The following is a 19795-nucleotide window of genomic DNA, read 5'->3' on the forward strand; positions in this document are numbered from 1 at the left end:
TACTTGCAAAAAACCCTGAATCATTTATTCTGAATCGTATGCCGTTTGATTTATAATTAACTCGCACCATGAAAGCAGTCAAATTTTTCGTTGGTGTGGGAAATGAGATATGACATTGTTCATCCAAAATGACAAGTGGAATACTTTATCTGTTGTGCTCCCATTTTGGTGCTCCTTTTGCTCAATTTGCAAAGCTTTGTCCTTGGACACCAAAGTTTACATATACATATAGTATCTCGAAAAGAGACGGAAAACTCCCCCGGCCTATATATACACAATCCTCAATTTATTATTGTACAATAATTACAAGATTCAAACATTTATGTGTGCGATAAAAATGGCCACGTGTACATGTAGCATTTGACGCATGTATGCACGATACATTTCAGAACTTTTTGCTACGACAAAAAATAAATTTTCATCCAGAACCAGTGGCACACGAGGTCCAAAATGTGGTTTTTGCTCAAACTATATATCTATCTCTAATCTATTTCGTTTCGCAACAATCATCTTCAGACCGGGTAGACAAGAATTCGTTGATGTTGTGTTTTCCACAAAATTCTTGCGTCAGGGGACAACCAAAAATATGCTAGTACGTGAGTAGCTCGCAGCCGCATGGATCCTTATCAACCCTAATTATGAAGTTATTATCTCATCTTCTTCTTCTCGCTATCACGTCCAAATGGTAGCAACAATTTCCTTTTATTTTGTTCAAAGCTCTACGTATATGCAGGCTAATTTTGTTCATGGCCCATACCATAAAACATTAATTTTGTTCTTTCATACTCAACTGATTTTGCTTATGTTTGTGCATTTGTTGTTCTATGTGTCCATGCTTCGAGACCTAGAAATATTTAAAAATGTTTAGGAATTATTCATTAATTTTAGGGGGGAAATAGGAATTTTAAAATTTTACAATTTAAGTACTCTCACACTAAAAGAAATATTCTGAAATTTTGGAAAGAGAAAAAAACAAAAAGGAAGAACCACAATTAAACCAGAGAGCTCAATTAATAAAACGATAAACAAGTGCAGTATGTTTTGTTTTTGAAGGCAACAAATACAGTACATTCCAGACCCAAAAAGAGGAAAAATAGACTGCACTCGGACCCATAGGGCTTACCGTCTGCATTTGTTCGACAATGTCCCAAATTGCATCATTAGTTAGAGGGTAACCTTGCAAAGGTCACTCTCACTTTCTTTTGTGGTGATAAGTGACACACTGCATATATGACATTTCTCACAACCTGGGAGTATTGTGCTTTTTTTCGTTCATTCATTATTTTTCATATGTTTTATTTCTTCAATTGTGCATCCAAATCGTGAATCATTTTATTGTTGTGTTTCTCGAGTCCAGATCCTTGAAACTAGATCTCATGTTAACCGGATCCGATGAATTATTTTCCTGAAAAAAATTAAGGAAACTGAAAATCAAAATAATCAAAACCCAAAAAAGAAATGAAAATAAGAAACAAGAAAAAAAAACAGAACCCGACCAAAAAAACAAAAACAAAAGGGAAACCAAAATAGCATTTGTGCTTTTTGCTTTTTTTTATGCACATCTACGTTTTTGCACTTATAAGCAAAACTGTATGTTTCGCTTTCTGAGAAGCACATTGTGATTTTCACTTTTCAGGAAGCACATATGTGTTTTTCCATAGTCCGTGTTTTTCATGGCGTGCTTCATGCGAGAAAAATAAAGAAAATTAGAAAAAGAAAACCTAGGAATAAACCAAGTAAAATGCAAAAACCCAAAAATAAAAAATAAACACGTGTGGAAAAAAAAGTCATCCTGCAGGTGCGCCAGCGCACCACACGTGGCAACCTGCTGCCTAGGAGGAAATACTCTATAAGCGTTGTATAGCATCGCCTGTTGTTCATTCAAAGTCTATTGATTTGTAAAAACTACTCCCCTGTCTCAGAATATAAGAATGTTCTTAATAATATGCTAGTGTTAAAAATGTTTTTATATTTTGGGACAGAGGGAGTATATCCCAAACTATATACATGGAGGTTCTAAAAACATCCCACTGGTCCATCACGGCATGCAACGCTAGAAGCTTGATTTCTCGCCCCGATGCCTATTTGGCGTCTTATGCTTTTTTTAAGGTGTATTTTGCGTCTTATGCTCTCTTTTTTGAGAAAATTTGGCGTCTTATGCGGGACCTGCGACAGGGCCGGCCCACGCAGGCATGCGAAATGCGGCCCATCAGCTAGGATTCGAAATTCTCAAACAAAAACGCTAGGATTCGAACTCGCGATTGAGCACTGGTGGACACAAGTAGCTAGCCACTGCGGCTGATATGCGTTCATGGAAAAAAGATGACGCAAATACTAAGAACAAGACACGTCCGCATATCGGATTATTTGTCCTTTTTTCAATCATTACTTAGAAGTTCAGAATACTTTTTAGAAAAATTCCAAACGTTTTTCACAAACACACACGAGTTTTCAAAAAGTAAACATTTTTTGAATTTGTAACCAAATTTTAAAAACAGGAAGAATTTTTGAAGTCGTGCACAAATGTTTAAAAATAGGATTCTGACCAATTTTGATAAGCAGGAACAAGTTTTTCAAGAATGTGAGAATTTTTAATTTGTGAACAAAATTTAAAACAGGAATTATTTACAATTTTTTTTAACAAATCTTAAAAACACGAACATTATCTAAAATTCCGAAATATTTTTCACAATCACGAACAAGTTTTGACAAACATGTGAATTTTTGTAAAAATTTCCAAACAAATTTTCAAGAAAGGCACATTTTTTAATTGGTGAATAAATTTTGAGAGCAGGAGCATTTTTGAATTCGTGAACAAAATTTGAAAATACGGACATTTTTTAAAATTTCCAACATTTTTGGGAATCACGAATTTGAGCTAATTTTTAAAAATATGAACAAATTTATAAATTCCAAAAAAATTAAAAAATGGAAATAATAATAAATCTGAACCAAATTCAAAACTATAAACTTTTTTGAAAACAGGAACAAATTTTCGTATTCCAATCATTTTCTGAAATTGTGAACAAAATTTCAGAATATGAACAAAAGTTGAAAACTCCAAACGTTTCTAAAAACAAGCACAAATTTCAAAACTCCGAATGCTTTCGGAAAATGCGAACAGATTTTGAAAATGTGATCGTATTTGGAATTTTCTTTTTTTTTAATTATGAATAACAATATGAAACCACGAACAGTTTGAAAAATGTGAATAAATTATGAAAACATGAATATTTTTTGAAATTCTGAATAAATATTTAAAAATTAGAAAAAGATTCCAACAAAAATTAAGCTTTTAAAAGAAAAGAAATATAATAAACAAAGAAAATGAAAAAAAGAAGGAATAGAAAAATAAATAACAGAAAAACACTCAGTAAAGCCTCTGAAAAAACAATAGAAGAAAAATAAAACAAAAGAACCCATTTAGAAGGTTACCAAAACCGGTTGGCACTCACCGTGGTCGCTCTCTGAGAGGGTTGGCCCAGATTCCACACTCGGGTGGATCGCATGTGCGCTGCATCGCCAGCGAGTGACAAATCTCCACTCTTATAAAAAAAAACTAGCGTGTAGTGCGCGGCGGCACGCCGCGCCACATGAATCGATAAACTATTTGGCTTTTTGCAATGTTTGGTAAGTCAGTCCAAGACTTAATTCATTGCAAAGTAGTTCATACAAAGAAAGGGTACATCTAGTTGGTACGTGCATGTGATCAATGGTAGGTGGTGATAATGGCTACTGGATACCGAATTGCAAAGGTTTGGTTCTTTTCTTAGACCAGAGATGTTGATCCTCCAGCTTGGTTTGTCTCTGTGATGTAATGATAGAGAGATGAAGCTATTTCTTCTGCTTTTGTTCTTGGTGATCTGTTCCCTATGACGTCAAGGGTATCCACATGAACAATATGGTACATAACTCTTTTCAAGTAAGGTTAGGCTTGTGCATACATACTAAAAATGATACCGAAGAACCAAATAATTCCAGAACAAACTATATATTCGTGTAGGAACAAACTCCCCTGACATATTGCACCCTGCAGCTGAGTCGCTAACACACTGTACTTTACGTAAATAGCTAGGGAAGCAAACAACTTCTGCTTCAGTATAACCACAATAGAAAACCGACATGGTGAACATAAATAAAAATTGAAATAACAGCAAGAATACCAAAGCTAATTAATCAAAATATACTGTTAACAAGTTCCGTTCTCACAATCAGGCGAGCTTTGGTTGGTGAAAAATACAAAATGATAGGATCAGTTAATAAAAATTGAAATAACAGCAAGAATATCGAGACTTGTACAACCAAGTTAGCATTTCGACACTACCACGTAAAACCACTCTTAGGTGAACTGTAATGATCCTATATGCTATATTCGCAGCCATGCTCGGCCAGCATCAATCAAAAAGAGAACTGCAATCCTTGCAGAAGAGGACAATTGTGAATAGTACCTAGTTTTGACCAGGGCTCACCCAAACTGTGCCAAATAAGAGTGTATCAGTGCGGCAGCACAATTATCTGAAATTTAACATACAAAACCAGATCATGACAGCAAAATCAATTAAGGATTAGCCATTAGCAAGCACACACAAAAAGAATAGGAGCATCCAATCCAATATGATCAAACTTTTGGAAAACAAAATAAACTACATGTTTGTACTGCGTTAAAGATGGTTTCATTTTCACATCTTGCAATAAATTGTTGAAGTTGGAAGGCAGCAGAAACAATTTCCATATAAATTGCTTAATGTCATATCATTATGAACTTCTCTTTGACTTCCCGCAATGATGATATGAAATGGCTATCCAGTGACCTTGTGACTTGTGAGACTACAACTTCATGCCCCGCTTCTTATTTTCCTGAAATATCCAGCAAGTGTTGGCTATTTCATTGATAAGACGATAGCAGTATGCACAAACACCAAAGCGGAAGGAACACAACTAAGAGAAAACTAAAAGAATATTAAAAATATGAGCATATTGTTCATATCTTTTGCACCAGCTAGCCTACAATGCAGAATCAAACGCCGAATTGCCTGAATCAAGTTTTTAATGTGAAGGGATTTCTCCTGAAGAGACTGAGACACCTTGCTGCTTATAACATGGATCTATCTAAACCTTAATACTGAATCCAAACATGCACTTAACCTAGATGTTGATGCTTGTGTGTGTTTTAGTTCATATATGTAGACCAAAGAGTTCGTCCATCTATGGCTAGGCAGCGCAATACAAAACAAGAAGAGAAGTGAGAGAAGGTTGGTTGGCTACCATGAAGTTGGCAACTCCGTGAAGAACTTCATTCCCACAGATGACGATGCAGCCAAAATCGCCTTCGTCCTCCCTTGGCGATGCGACGATCACTTCCTTGTAAAGATTTTCTCCCACGACTTCCCGCAATACAGCATCACACCTATTGATTTTCCAATGGTACACCGGCGCCGTCGGATCGATGTGTCCGATCGCGTCGAGCATGCTCTGAGTTCTTTTACCAGCAGATAGAAGACCCCTGCATATGTATACAGATCGACCATTGAGGTCAGTCAACATAAGAAATAAGCAACCAATCAGAGTAGATCAACCTTTGTGACCAGTAAAGATAGGCAGGAAGCAATCAATCAGAGGGCTCGACGCTTACAATGTGAACAGTGAACCACAGTTTTGATTCGACTCCTGACATAAATCAAGTGGAGAACGGCCTGTATATGTCGATGAGCATCCTGAAACCTGCAGCTCGCGAACACAAATATGAGAATTGGAGGATTTGATCAACACAAACAGTGCGTGAGATGACGGAACAAGAAGTCGACGTACCTGAGCTCCTCCATGACGTCCTCCTCGCCCTCGCCGTCTCCATCTCCCATGTCGAGCGCGCCGAGCACGACTCTTCCTCGGAGACCAGTCGCGCCCGAGATGGAGCCCACGAGGAAGCGGGCGGGTGTGCCGAGGAGGGCGCGGAGCCCGAGCGCCCCGGCCGTTCAGCCGTGCCCCACCGCGTCGGCAACGGTGTGGCACTCCGCGGAGAGACAACGGTGTCCGTTATGGTTGGCCGCGAGTAGAGCTTGTGCCACGGACTGCGGGAACTCGACGGGGACAAGGCCGAGCGCGGATCTTGCTCCCGCGAGGCCCACGGCATTGACGTCCTCCTCGCTGTGGCCCTCGCCACCTTCATCACCCAGGTCGAGTCGCCCTCCCGTGGTGACGGAGGTGGAGCCGTCGAGGAGCGGGGATAGCCCGAACCCGAGTGTCCAGGTCGTGCCCTGCCGCGTTGGCGACGTTGTGGCACTCCTGGGAGAGACGAGGGCGTCCGCTGTGGCTGGCCGCTACGTCGTTGCGCGCCACGAACGGGAGCCCGGCGAGGACGGGTCCGAGCGTGGATGCTGCTCCCGCGTGGTGCACAGGGTTGAAGCCCTCTTGCGTGGTCGAGCGTACCGACGACGGGGGGTGTGCCGGAACCTGGCGAACAGTGACCACCACGCCGGATGCCGCTTTTCCACTGCGGCCCGCATGCCGGGGCGTATGGACGTGTTTTAGGAAGGAGACCTGGGGAAGGAAGTGGGCAGGTGGAGACGGGGATTGGTGTCCATGGCCAAGAAGCTCTATATTTATATAGCTGTAGGGCAGTTGGTTGATGTGCTTCCAGATATTTCTAAGCAGTTTTTTGTAGACACGTGTGCACACGTGTAAGTACTTCTGGTTGCTTCCAATTGCTAGGCGAGATGTCCAAGGATATGGGTCAAAGCGGTGAGATCTCCAGAGATATCGGTCAAAGCGGTGGCTGACAACGTGCAAAAACTCTTGACCAGTAAAAACAGACACCAACCTAGGAGTACCTTATTACACGTGTCATGCTAACAAGGATGGTAAAATAAATTCCAGAAAAACCAGGTAAATTGAACCCTTACGGGCCTAGTCTTCTTAGTATGAGTTGATGATGATGGTGTGCTTACCATCCTGCAATATAGGCCGTTCGATTTATATTTATCGAATAAAAAGTAAACTATATTAATTTTACAAAAAGATACCCGCACATCTCTTCATATTTGTAGATAATACATTTCGTCGTCCGTTCTTATCTCCCACAACCTCATTGTTGAGCAATTAAAAAAGAAAGCCTTTGGAACAACCTGGTACGATGCCCGTTGCGAGTGTCGTGCATCCTCATGTCTGCGCTCAGTCCGACCACCAACCACCACCACGTCCCGCTCCTCCGCACCTTATCTCTCCTCTTTCTCGTCTCCCCCACCTCAGGTATCTTCACCAACTTGATTTTTTTATAAGAGTAGATATATTGTTAGATTTTACAAATGGGATTACTTCTGCATGGGTCAATCACAACAAATGTTTAGTAAAATAAATGCATCTTGGTGTTTCATGCAATGCACAGGCATCTTGCTGTTAGAAAATGGCATCTTATGCGCCTTTTCTAGTTCTATCCACAAAATAGTGTACACATCTTTTTTTTTGAAGATGTATACAAACGCAAGCGCTCATACATACGCGCATACATTTTTTCATATGAACGCACACACGCATGTCCTCCCGCACCTTCGAAAGACCGAGCCGGCATGTCATCTTAAAATTTACTAAGTCACCGTAGATGTCTCATCGTCGACGGGAACGTCTCCTTCACTGAAAATGCATCGCAAGAAATTCTGAAATAAATGCAGAAATAATGCGAGCATCAGGACTTAAAATCTGATGGGCTAGAAATATCACTGTCCTTCTAACCGTCAAATCACAGGTTGGTTCGCATAGTACACACACCTTCTATCGTTTCATTCGTTAAAAGACCACCCATCTAGCGTGGTGTGCAATCTAATCAGGAGCTACTCCTCTTAATTTTGGAAAGCTTCCAAGACTGAGTTCCGGAAGCTTCCGGGCCGCTCTTTTCCTTTTCTACTGTTGTACCTGGTTTTGTATTCCTTTTTTAATCCTTTTTTCATTTAATGTTTTACTTGTTCCTTTTTATTTCCTTTATTTTTTAAATATCTGATTTTTTTCAGATTCAATAAGTTTTATCATGAACTTTTCTTTTGACTTTTTGTGAACGTTTTGCCTTAAATTTGTGAACTTTTCCTGTAAATATGCGTTTTTTAAATCCGTTATTTTTAATGCATATTTTTTTCCAAAATAGATGAATTTTTAAAAATTTGTGTACTTTTAAAAAAATCGTGAACCTTTTTATGTTCATTTTTTATATTGAAATTGTGTATCTTCAAAACATATTTGTGTAATTTTTTAATTATGAAGTTTTTCTAAGTATTTGTGAAATATTTATCAAATTATTGAACTTTTTTAGATTCATGAATTTTTTTGAATTTGTGAACTTTATGAGGTTCGTGGTTTGTTTTTAAAATTACTATATTTTATATATATTTTTTATTTTCTTTTGCATGAAAGTTTGCAAGATCGTGAACTTTTCTATCTGCATTTATTTTATTATTTTTTGAACTTTTTGGAAAAGTGAACGGTTGACAGCGGCCGGGCAACTGGAAACCAACCAAACCGAGTGAACCAGCGAAATAAGGCCTTCCACTATGTGTTAGGTGCCAAAATTCTGAAAAATTTGCCATATACACATCTATGTCAGATACAAATTATTTAGCACCGCTCACACCATGTTAAGAAGTTAGCATCGATTGGAGCTTGGACCCACATACATAAAATAGTATAGACCAGGCCAAGACACCCCACTGCCAGCGTCTCTCCTTCCTGGCTCACTGCCCTCCTTCCTGACTCACTGCAGTACGACGCCCTTACTTTATTTGTTCGATGGATTTGGCTTCGGAGCAAGTAGATGCTCGGGTGCCCATGAATTTTTATTTGGCATCGGCTTGACAATGTAGGGCATCGGTGTCAAATATCTAAAAAGCAAATTTAACATCACTTTTAGCCTATATAGTGGAAGGCCTAAGAAACCAAGCGTACTAGTCCTTTTTTTTGAGCGAGCGAGCTCTCGTAAAAGTGTTTGGAATTTCCCAGTGGCCGGCGTGAGCGCAAGTCCTTTGAGATGCGTGAGCACCAGTTCTCCTAACCGGTGTTGAAGGCGCCGATTAGGAGCACTCAATAACTCGCGCAAATGTTATACATCGCTTAGAGTGAGTGTAGCTCTGGTCTCGCCTGAAATATTTACGGGATCTACAGTACTGGGCTGACCCTGTACTGCAGCATATTTGTCCACTTGTTACACTGTTTGTGTTTTATGTTTTTTTCTTCAGTATTTTCTTTTTTCTGGTGTTTCTCTCTGGTTTTTTCGGTTCTTTCTGATTTTTATTGTTTTTCTCTATTTTTCTTATTCCTTTTAAGTGTTTTTGTTTTCGTTTTAAGTTTATTTGTTCTTGTTTTTCAGTTCTTTTGTTCTAGTTTTTAAGTTTCTTTCGTTTCTTTCTCGTTTTAAAATTGTTTCTTCATATTTTGTTTGTTTCTTCTGTTTTCCATTTCTTTTCTTTTTGTTTTAGTTTTTAGTTTCTCCTTCCATTTTCATTTGTTTTCTTTGATTCTTTCTCCGTTTTCTTAATACGTGTCTACTTTTTTCACACATAATGTACAGTTTTTATATCCATCAGGAACCTTTTTTCATACATGTTAACACTTCTTTGTGTACATCTAGAAATTATTTTTATGCATGCTTATTTTTTATATAGTTATTTTTTCTAATATATGTTTTTGATGTCTACTTTTCTTCCATACTCACTGGCACTGTACATTCTCCGTATACACTAGTAACAAAATTAATACCTGATTAATATTCACCTTTCTTACTCCTGGAGACAGACGTGCAGGCTGTGGTGCTCTAATGGTGATGGGAAAAAGGGTGTTACCTGCTGCGTGTTCGTACATACACGAAGAGGGGGCCCCTCTATTTCGGGGGCCTAGAGCGGCCGCCCCTCTTGCCCCCCTCTCAGGGACGGACCTGGGCTAAGTATCTGTCTAATAGGCTTGCATCAAAAGAAAGATCTCGTATAACCCATAGAGGATGACATCACATGGTGATCGTCATTAAGGTTGACTTGTGCAAGTTCAAGAGGAGCATTACGGAGATATCACAAGGTTGAAGCTTATCGTCCATTCTGGTGTAATGGACAAGTGAAGATGTACCTAAGAGAGGCTCTCCCATAGTGGAGTATGAGGGAGCAATTTACTAGTCTTTCTCAAGCCAACGCAATCAAGAAATGTGGTCCAATCTGAGGAGGTCAAGATCATCTTCATCTATCTCAAGTGAAATGCACAAGGCATAGGTACAACCTTGGTAGTAGTTGGGAGACCGGCTTATAGGATTATTTGTCATACTATCAAGGGGGGCTCTCAAGTGAGTAGTTTGACCATATCGTTTACGTACATAGCTCAAACCTTTGCATACTTGGAATAATCTTTCTTGGTTCTTGTTTGACTTTTCTCAATGTGAGGTTTTAGAGCTTGTGGTTATCTTCTATCTTCTTGACAAGCTCAAGTTCATCAAAAACGGATTTCCTATTCATCTTCTATTTTGTTTTCTATATAGGAATTTTTCCGGTTCTTTACTTATGGAGGTTTCACACTTCTATATTATTGTCGTTATCTTTCTATGAAGTTTGAGTTCGTTGAAATCAAACTTCGTTTGCAGAGGTTATGGCAGGTTTGGTTTTACCTGTTTCAACGGTCTTTACTAGTCCGGTTGCCCCGCATGTGGTAGCGGTTGTACCGCTCCTTTATGGAGTGGATACAACTGTGCACATCAGGCAGTTGTACTATGTACTCTGGCGGTTGTACCGCTCCCACATTGAGTGGTACTACCAGACCAAGTACCGATCCAACTACCACCCGAGGGGTGATTCCTTGGGGTTTGGCAGGGGTGCTCAGGCGGTGGTCTAGCGGTTGTTCCAGTTACTTTCATAATAACCGATAGAACTGGGCAATTGATTCTGCCGCTTTGTACGCCATGGCCACGCCTGTAGCTAGGTACAGTCATGCCGCTCTGGCCACAACAACCACAGTTTTGTGCCTCGAGCGGTTGTACCACTCATCAAGGCGGTTGTACCGCTCCAGTGTTTTTCTGCTTTATAACGGTTAGATTTGTGGGGTCCTATATATTTAAAGGGTGATTCTTCTCCAATGGTCTTCATGGTTTTTGAGCAAGTTTTTCCTCACCATTATTGACCTTTTGAAGCTTGTTTTCCTTTTATTCCTCCCATGATTCTTGCATCTATTTGGGAGAAAAGAGAGAGGAGACCTAGATCTACAATTTCACCAATCCATCTTCCCTCTAAGTGAAGGGAACCTTTTGAATCCAGATCTTGGAGTTCTTTGGTGTTCTCCTCCTTTGTTCTTCCCCTCATACTCCTCCATAGCATTAGTTGTTTTGGTGGGATTCGAGAGTGAAGGACTTGAGCACTTCTTGTGTGCTTGTCATCACATTAGTTGCATCGGTTTGAGTTCCTTACGGTGACTCGTGGAGGTGAAAGTTGAAGTTTATTACTGTTGGGTGCTTGGTACCCTAGAGTTTGTTCCTCTTGAGTGCGTGGGCGCCCTAGATGGTTGGTGTTGTCGCGAAGCTCAATCATTGTGGTGTAAATCTTTGGGCAAGTTTCGGGAGCTCCAATTAAGTTGGGAGATTGCCCCGTGTAATTTGTATGGGTTTGATGACCGCCTTCAAGGGTCTCCAATTGTACGGATCCAGTGACTGCCCTCAGGATCCCTTAGTGGATTCACGACACTTTGCATCGTGCGAGGGCGTGAGAAGAATACGGTGGACCATTGTGACGTTTGAGGAGCATTGTGTTTTCACATCGCTCCAACGGAGATTAACATCTTTTACGGCATGAACTTTAGGATACATCGTCGTCTTCGCGTGGTCATCTCTTACCTGAGCATATTACTTATGCACTTGTGATAGCCATCGTGTTTGAAGTTATATATCTTGCTATCACATATTTGTTTATCTTATTTAGTATAAGTTGTTGGTTGCACACAGTTAAGTCTAGCTTATTTAGGTTTTGTGCTAGATAAATTAAACACTATTTTTATTGTGTATTTATTCAAGACTAAACCGTAATTGTTTTAAAACTGACTGTTCATCCCCCTCTAGGCGACATCCACATTCTTTCACTACTTTACTGTTGGGGAAAGTTGCAGAAAACAAAAAAAATCCTACGTTTCACCAAGATCAATCTATGGAGTCAACTAGCAACGAGAGGAGAGTGCATCTACATACCCTTGTAGATCGCGAGCGGAAGCTTTCAAGAGAACGGGGATGATGGAGTCGTACTCGCCGTGATCCAAATCACCGATGACCAAGTGCCGAACGGACGGGACCTCCGCGTTCAACACACGTACGGAGCGGATGACGTCTCCTCCTTCTTGATCCAGCAAGGGGGGAAGGAGAGGTTGATGAAGATCCAGCAGCACGACGGCGTGGTGGTGGATGCAGCAATGATCGCAGCAGGGCTTCGCCGAGCTTCTGCGAGAGGGAGAGGTGTAGCAGGGGAGAGGGAGGCGCCAAGACTTGAGGTGTCGCTGCCCTCCCTCCCCCCCTTTATATAGGCCCCCCTAGGGGGTTGCGCCGGCCCTAGGAGATGCGATCTCCTAGGGGGGCGGCGGCCAAGGGGGTGGAGTACCCCCCAAGGCAAGTGGAGGCGCCCCCTCCCCTAGGGTTCCCAACCCTAGGCGCATGGGTGGCCCAAGGGGGGCGCACCAGCCCACTAAGGGCTGGTTCCCCTCCCCACTTCAGCCCATGGGGCCCTCCGGGATGGGTGGCCCCACTCGGTGGACCCCCGGAACCCTTCCGGTGGTCCCGGTACAATACTGGTGACCCCCGAAACTCTCCCGATGGCCGAAACTGCACTTCCTATATATAATTCTTCACCTCTGGACCATTCCGGAACTCCTCGTGACGTCTGGGATCTCATCCGGGACTCCGAACAAATTTCGGGTTACTGCATACTCATATCTCTACAACCCTAGCGTCACCGAACCTTAAGTGTGTAGACCCTACGGGTTCGGGAGACATGTAGACATGACCGAGACGGCTCTCCGGTCAATAACCAACAGCAGGATCCGGATACCCATGTTGGCTCCCACATGCTCCTCGATGATCTCATCGGATGAACCACGACGTCGAGGATTCAAGCAATCCCGTATACAATTCCCTTTGTCAATCGGTATGTTACTTGCCCGAGACTCAATCGTCGGTATCCCAATACCTTGTTCAGTCTCGTTACCGGCAAGTCACTTTACTCGTACCGTAATGCATGATCCCGTGGTCAACCACTTGATCACTATGAGCTCATTATGATGATGCATTACCGAGTGGGCCCAGAGATACCTCTCCGTCATACAGAGTGACAAATCCCAGTCTCGATTCGTGCCAACCCAACAGACACTTTCGGAGACACCTGTAATGTACCTTTATAGTCACCCAGTTACGTTGTGACGTTTGGCACACCCAAAGCACTCCTACGGTATCCGGGAGTTCCACAATCTCATGGTCTAAGGAAATGATACTTGACATTTAGAAAAGCTACAGCAAACGAACTACACGATCTTTGAGCTAAGCTTAGGATTGGGTCTTGTCCATCACATCATTCTCCTAATGATGTGATCCCGTTATCAATGACATCCCCATGTCTATAGCCAGGAAACCATGACTATCTGTTGATCAACGAGCTAGTCAACTAGAGGCTCACTAGGGACACATTGTGGTCTATGTATTCACACATGTATTACGATTTCCGGATAATACAATTATAGCATGAATAATAGACAATTATCATGAACAAGGGAATATAATAATCATTTTATTATTGCCTCTAGGGCATATTTCCAACATTTACAAGTTGCACTAGATTCAATCATCTAGTTACATTGTGATGAATCGAACACCCACGGAATTCTGGTGTTGATCATGTTTTGCTCTAGGGAGAGGTTTTGTCAACGGATCTGCTACATTCAGGTCCGTATGTACTTTACAAATTTCTATGTCTCCATTTTGAACACTTTCACGAATGGAGTTGAAGCGACGCTTGATATGCCTGGTCTTCCTATGAAACCTGGGCTCCTTGGCAAGGGCAATAGCTCCAGTGTTGTCACAGAAGAGAGTCATCGGCCCCGACGCATTGGGTATGACTCCTAGGTCGGTAATGAACTCCTTCACCCAGACTGCTTCGTGTGCTGCCTCCGAGGCTGCCATGTACTCCGCTTCACATGTAGATCCCGCCACAACGCTTTGCTTGCAACTGCACCAGGTTACTGCCCCACCATTCAAAATATACACGTATCCGGTTTGTGACTTAGAGTCATCCAGATCTGTGTCGAAGCTAGCGTCGACGTAACCCTTTATGACGAGCTCTTTGTCACCTCCATAAACGAGAAACATGTCCTTAGTCCTTTTCAGGTACTTCAGGATATTCTTGACCGCTGTCCAGTGTTCCTTGCCGGGATTGCTTTGGTACCTTCCTACCAAACTTACGGCAAGGTTTACATCAGGTCTGGTACACAGCATGGCATACATAATAGACCCTATGGCTGAGGCATAGGGGATGACACTCATCTCTTCTATATCTTCTGCCGTGGTCGGACATTGAGCTGAGCTCAATTTCACACCTTGCAACACAGGCAAGAACCCCTTCTTAGACTGATCCATATTGAATTTCTTCAATATCTTATCAAGGTATGTGCTTTGTGAAAGACCTATGAGGCATCTTGATCTATCTCTATAGATCTTGATGCCTAATATATAAGCAGCTTCTCCAAGGTCCTTCATTGAAAAACTCTTATTCAAGTAGGCCTTAATGCTGTCCAAAAGTTCTATATCATTTCCCATCAAAAGTATGTCATCTACATATAATATGAGAAATTCTACAGAGCTCCCACTCACTTTTTTGTAAACGCAGACTTCTCCATAAGTCTGCATAAACCCAAATGCTTTGATCATCTCATCAAAGCGAATGTTCCAACTCCGAGATGCTTGCACCAGCCCATAAATCGAGTGTTGGAGCTTGCACACCTTGTCAGCATTCTTAGGATCGACAAAACCTTCCGGCTGCATCATATACAATTCTTTCTTAAGGAAACCATTAAGGAATGCCGTTTTGACGTCCATTTGCCATATCTCATAATCATAGAATGCGGCAATTGCTAACATGATTCAGACGGACTTCAGCTTCGCTACGGGTGAGAAAGTCTCATCGTAGTCAACCCCTTGAACTTGTCGATAACCCTTAGCGACAAGCCGAGCTTCATAGATGGTCACATTACCATCCGTGTCTGTCTTCTTCTTAAAGATCCATTTATTTTCTATGGCTCGACGATCAACGGGCAAGTCAGTCAAAGTCCATACTTCGTTTTCATACATGGATCCTATCTCGGATTTCATGGCTTCCAGCCATTTATCGGAATCTGAGCCCGCCATCGCTTCTTCATAGTTCGAAGGTTCACCGTTGTTTAACAACATGATTTTCAAGACAGGGTTGCCGTACCACTCTGGTGCGGAACGTGTCCTTGTGGACCTACAAAGTTCAGTAGGAGCTTGATCCGAAGTATCTTGATCACCATCATTAACTTCCTCTCTAATCAGTGCAGGCACCACAGGAACATTTTCCTGAGCTGCGCTACTCTCTGCTTCAAGAGGCAGTACTTCATCAAGCTCTACTTTCCTCCCACTTCTTTCGAGAGAAACTCCTTCTCTAGAAAGGATCCATTCTTGGCAACGAAGATCTTGCCTTCGGATCTGAGGTAGAAGGTATACCCAATGGTTTCCTTAGGGTATCCTATGAAGACGCATTTTTTCGACTTGGGTTCGAGCTTTTCAGGTTGAAGTTTCTTGACATAAGCATCGCATTCCCAAACTTTTAGAAACGACAGCTTAGGTTTCTTCCCAAACCATAATTCATACGGTGTCGTCTCAACGGATTTCGACGGAGCCCTATTTAAAGTGAATGCGGCAGTCTCTAAAGTATAGCCCCAAAATGACAGTGGTAGATCGGTAAGAGACATTATAGATCGCACCATATCCAATAGAGTGCGATTACGATGTTCGGACACACCATTACGCTGAGGTGTTCCAGGCGGCGTGAGTTGTGAAACTATTCCACATTTTCTTAAGTGTGTGCCAAATTCGTGACTCAAGTATTCTCCCCCACGATCTGATCGCAAGAACTTGATTTTCCTGTCACGTTGATTCTCAACCTCACTCTGAAATTTCTTGAACTTTTCAAAGATCTCAGACTTGTGTTTCATTAAGTAGACATACCCATATCTACTCAAGTCATCAGTGAGGGTGAGAACATAACGATAGCCACCGCGAGCCTCAACACTCATTGGACCGCACACATCAGTATGTATGATTTCCAATAAGTTGGTTGCTTGCTCCATTGTTCCTGAGAACGGAGTCTTGGTCATTTTACCCATGAGGCATGGTTCACACGTGTCAAATGATTCGTAATCAAGAGACTCTAAAAGTCCATCTGCATGGAGCTTCTTCATGCGTTTGACACCTATGTGACCAAGGCGGCAGTGCCACAAGTATGTGGGACTATCATTATCAACCTGATATCTTTTGGTATTCACACTATGAATATGTGTAGCATTACGCTCGAGATTCATTAAGAATAAACCATTCACCATCGGAGCATGACCATAAAACATATCTCTCATATAAATAGAACAACCATTATTCTCAGATTTAAATGAGTAGCCATCTTGAATTAAACGAGATCCTGATACAATGTTCATACTCAAAGCTGGCACTAAATAACAATTATTGAGGTTTAAAACTAATCCCGTAGGTAAATGTAGAGGTAGCGTGCCGACGGCGATCACATCGACCTTGGAACCATTCCTGACGCGCATCGTCACCTCGTCCTTCGCCAGTCTCCGCTTATTCCGCAGATCCTGCTTTGAGTTACAAATGTGAGCAACCGCACCGGTATCAAATACCCAGGAGCTACTACGAGTACTGATAAGGTACACATCAATTACATGTATATCACATATACCTTTTGTGATGCCAGCCTTCTTGTCCGCTAAGTATTTGGGGTAGTTTTGCTTCCAGTGACCACTTCCCTTGCAATAAAAACACTCGGTCTCGGGCTTGGGTCCATTCTTTGGCTTCTTCCCGGCAGCTTACTTACCGGGCGCGGCAACTTCCTTGCCGTCCTTCTTGAAGTTCTTCTTACCCTTGCCTTTCTTGAACTTAGTGGTTTTATTCACCATCAACACTTGATGTTCCTTTTTGACTTCTACCTCTGCTGATTTCAGCATTGCAAATACTTCAGGAATGGTCTTTTCCAACCCCTGCATATTGAAGTTCATCACAAAGCTCTTGTAGCTCGGTGGAAGCGACTGAAGGATTCTGTCAATGACCGCATCATCCGGGAGATTAACTCCCAGCTGAGTCAAGCGGTTATGCAACCCAGACATTTTGAGTATGTGCTCACTGACAGAACTATTTTCCTCCATCTTACAGCTGAAGAACTTGTCGGAGACCTCATATCTCTCGACCCGGGCATGAGCTTGGAAAACCATTTTCAGCTCTTCGAACATCTCATATGCTCCGTGTCGCTCAAAACGCTTTTGGAGCCCCGGTTCTAAGCTGTAAAGCATGCCGCACTGAACGAGGGAGTAATCATCAGCACGTGTCTGCCAAGTGTTCATAACGTCTTGTTCTGCAGGGAAAGCAGGTGCTTCACCTAGCGGTGCTCGTAGGACATAATCTTTCTTGGCAGCTATGAGGATGATCCTCAGGTTCCGGACCCAGTCCGTATAGTTGCTGCCATCATCTTTCAGCTTGGTTTTCTCTAGGAACGCGTTGAAGTTGAGGACAACGTTGGCCATTTGATCTACAAGACATATTGTAAAGATTTTAGACTAAGTTCATGATAATTAAGTTCATCTAATCAAATTATTCAATGAACTCCCACTCAGATAGACATCCCTCCAGTCATCTAAGTATAACATGATCTGAGTTAACTAGGCCGTGTCCGATCATCACGTGAGACGGACTAGTCAACATCGGTGAACATCTTCATGTTGATCGTATCTTCTATACGACTCATGCTCGACCTTTCGGTCTTCTGTGTTCCGAGGCCATGTATGTACATGCTAGGCTCGTCAAGTCAACCTAAGTGTTTGCATGTGTAAATCTGTCTTACACCCGTTGTATGTGAACGTTGGAATCTATCACACCCGATCATCACGTGGTGCTTCGAAACAACGAACTGCCGCAACGGCGCACAGTTAGGGGGAACACTTTCTTGAAATTATTATGAGGGATCATCTTATTTACTACCGTCGTTCTAAGTAAACAAGATGCAAAAACATGATAAACATCACATGCAATCAAATAATAGTGACATGATATGGCCAATATCATATATCTCCTTTGATCTCCATCTTGGGGCTCCATGATCATCTTGTCACCGGCATGACACCATGATCTCCATCATCGTGTCTCCATGAAGTTGCTTGCCAACTATTACTTCTACTACTATGGCTAACACGTTTAGCAATAAAGTAAAGTAATTTACATGGCGTTTCTCAATGACAGGCAGGTCATACAAAAATAAATACAATTCCTATGGCTCCTGCCGGTTGTCATACTCATCGACATGCAAGTCGTGATTCCTATTACAAGAACATGATCTCATGCATCACATATATAGCATTGATCATTCATCACAACTTTGGCCATATCACATCACATGACACTTGCTGCAAAAACAAGTTAGACGTCCTTTAATTGTTGTTGCAAGTTTTACGTGGCTGCAATAGGGTTCTAGCAAGAACATTTTCTTACCTACGCCAAAACCACAATGTGAATTGCCAATTTCTATTTACCCTTCATAAGGACCATGTTCATCGAATCCGATCCGACCAAAGTGGGAGAGACAGACACCCGCCAGCCACCTTATGCAACTAGTGCATGTCAGTCGGTGGAACCGGTCTCACGTAAGCGTACGTGTAAGGTTGGTCCGGGCCGCTTCATCCCACGATGCCACCGAATCAAGATAAGACTAGTAACGGCAAGCAAATTGAAAATATCGACGCCCACAACTACTTTGTGTTCTACTCGTGCATAGTAACTACGCATAGATCTAGCTCTGATACCACTGTTGGGGAACGTTGCAGAAAACAAAAAAATTTCCTACGTTTCACCAAGATCAATCTATGGAGTCAACTAGCAACCAGAGGAGAGTGCATCTACATACCCTTGTAGATCGCGAGCGGAAGCGTTCAAGAGAACGGGGATGATGGAGTCGTACTCGCCGTGATCCAAATCACCGATGACCAAGTGCCGAACGGACGGCACCTCCGCGTTCAACACACGTACGGAGCGGATGATGTCTCCTCCTTCTTGATCCAGCAAGGGGGGAAGGAGAGGTTGATGAAGATCCAGCAGCACGACGGCGTGGTGGTGGATACAGCAATGATCGCAGCAGGGCTTCGCTGAGCTTCTGCGAGAGGGAGAGGTGTAGCAGGGGAGAGGGAGGCGCCAAGACTTGAGGTGTCGCTGCCCTCCCTCCCCCCTTTATATAGGCCCCCCTAGGGGGGTGCGCCGGCCCTAGGAGATGGGATCTCCTAGGGGGGCGGCGGCCAAGGGGGTGGAGTACCCCCCAAGGCAAGTGGAGGCGCCTCCTCCCCTAGGGTTCCCAACCCTAGGCGCATGGGTGGCCCAAGGGGGCGCACCAGCCCACCAGGGGCTGGTTCCCCTCCCCACTTCAGCCCATGGGGCCCTCCGGGATGGGTGGCCCCACCCGGTGGACCCCCGGGACCCTTTCGGTGGTCTCGGTATAATACCGGTGACCCCCGAAACTCTCCCGATGGC

General features: G+C 42.7%; 1 long non-coding RNA gene across 1 annotated transcript; it reads right to left on the reverse strand.

Annotated features, from left to right (window-relative positions):
- Positions 1-3047: 3047 nt before the first annotated feature.
- Positions 3048-6555, reverse strand: LOC147974840 (uncharacterized). Its single transcript, XR_015600347.1, has 4 exons — positions 5809-6555; positions 5633-5721; positions 5266-5503; positions 3048-4857 (listed from the first exon to the last, which is right to left on the reverse strand). It is a non-coding gene; the product is annotated as an uncharacterized LOC147974840 (long non-coding RNA).
- Positions 6556-19795: the final 13240 nt, after the last annotated feature.

This window comes from Triticum urartu, chromosome 4A (genome assembly GCF_056163025.1).
Source record: "Triticum urartu cultivar PI428250 chromosome 4A, HENAU_Tu73, whole genome shotgun sequence".
NCBI lineage: Eukaryota > Viridiplantae > Streptophyta > Magnoliopsida > Poales > Poaceae > Triticum > Triticum urartu.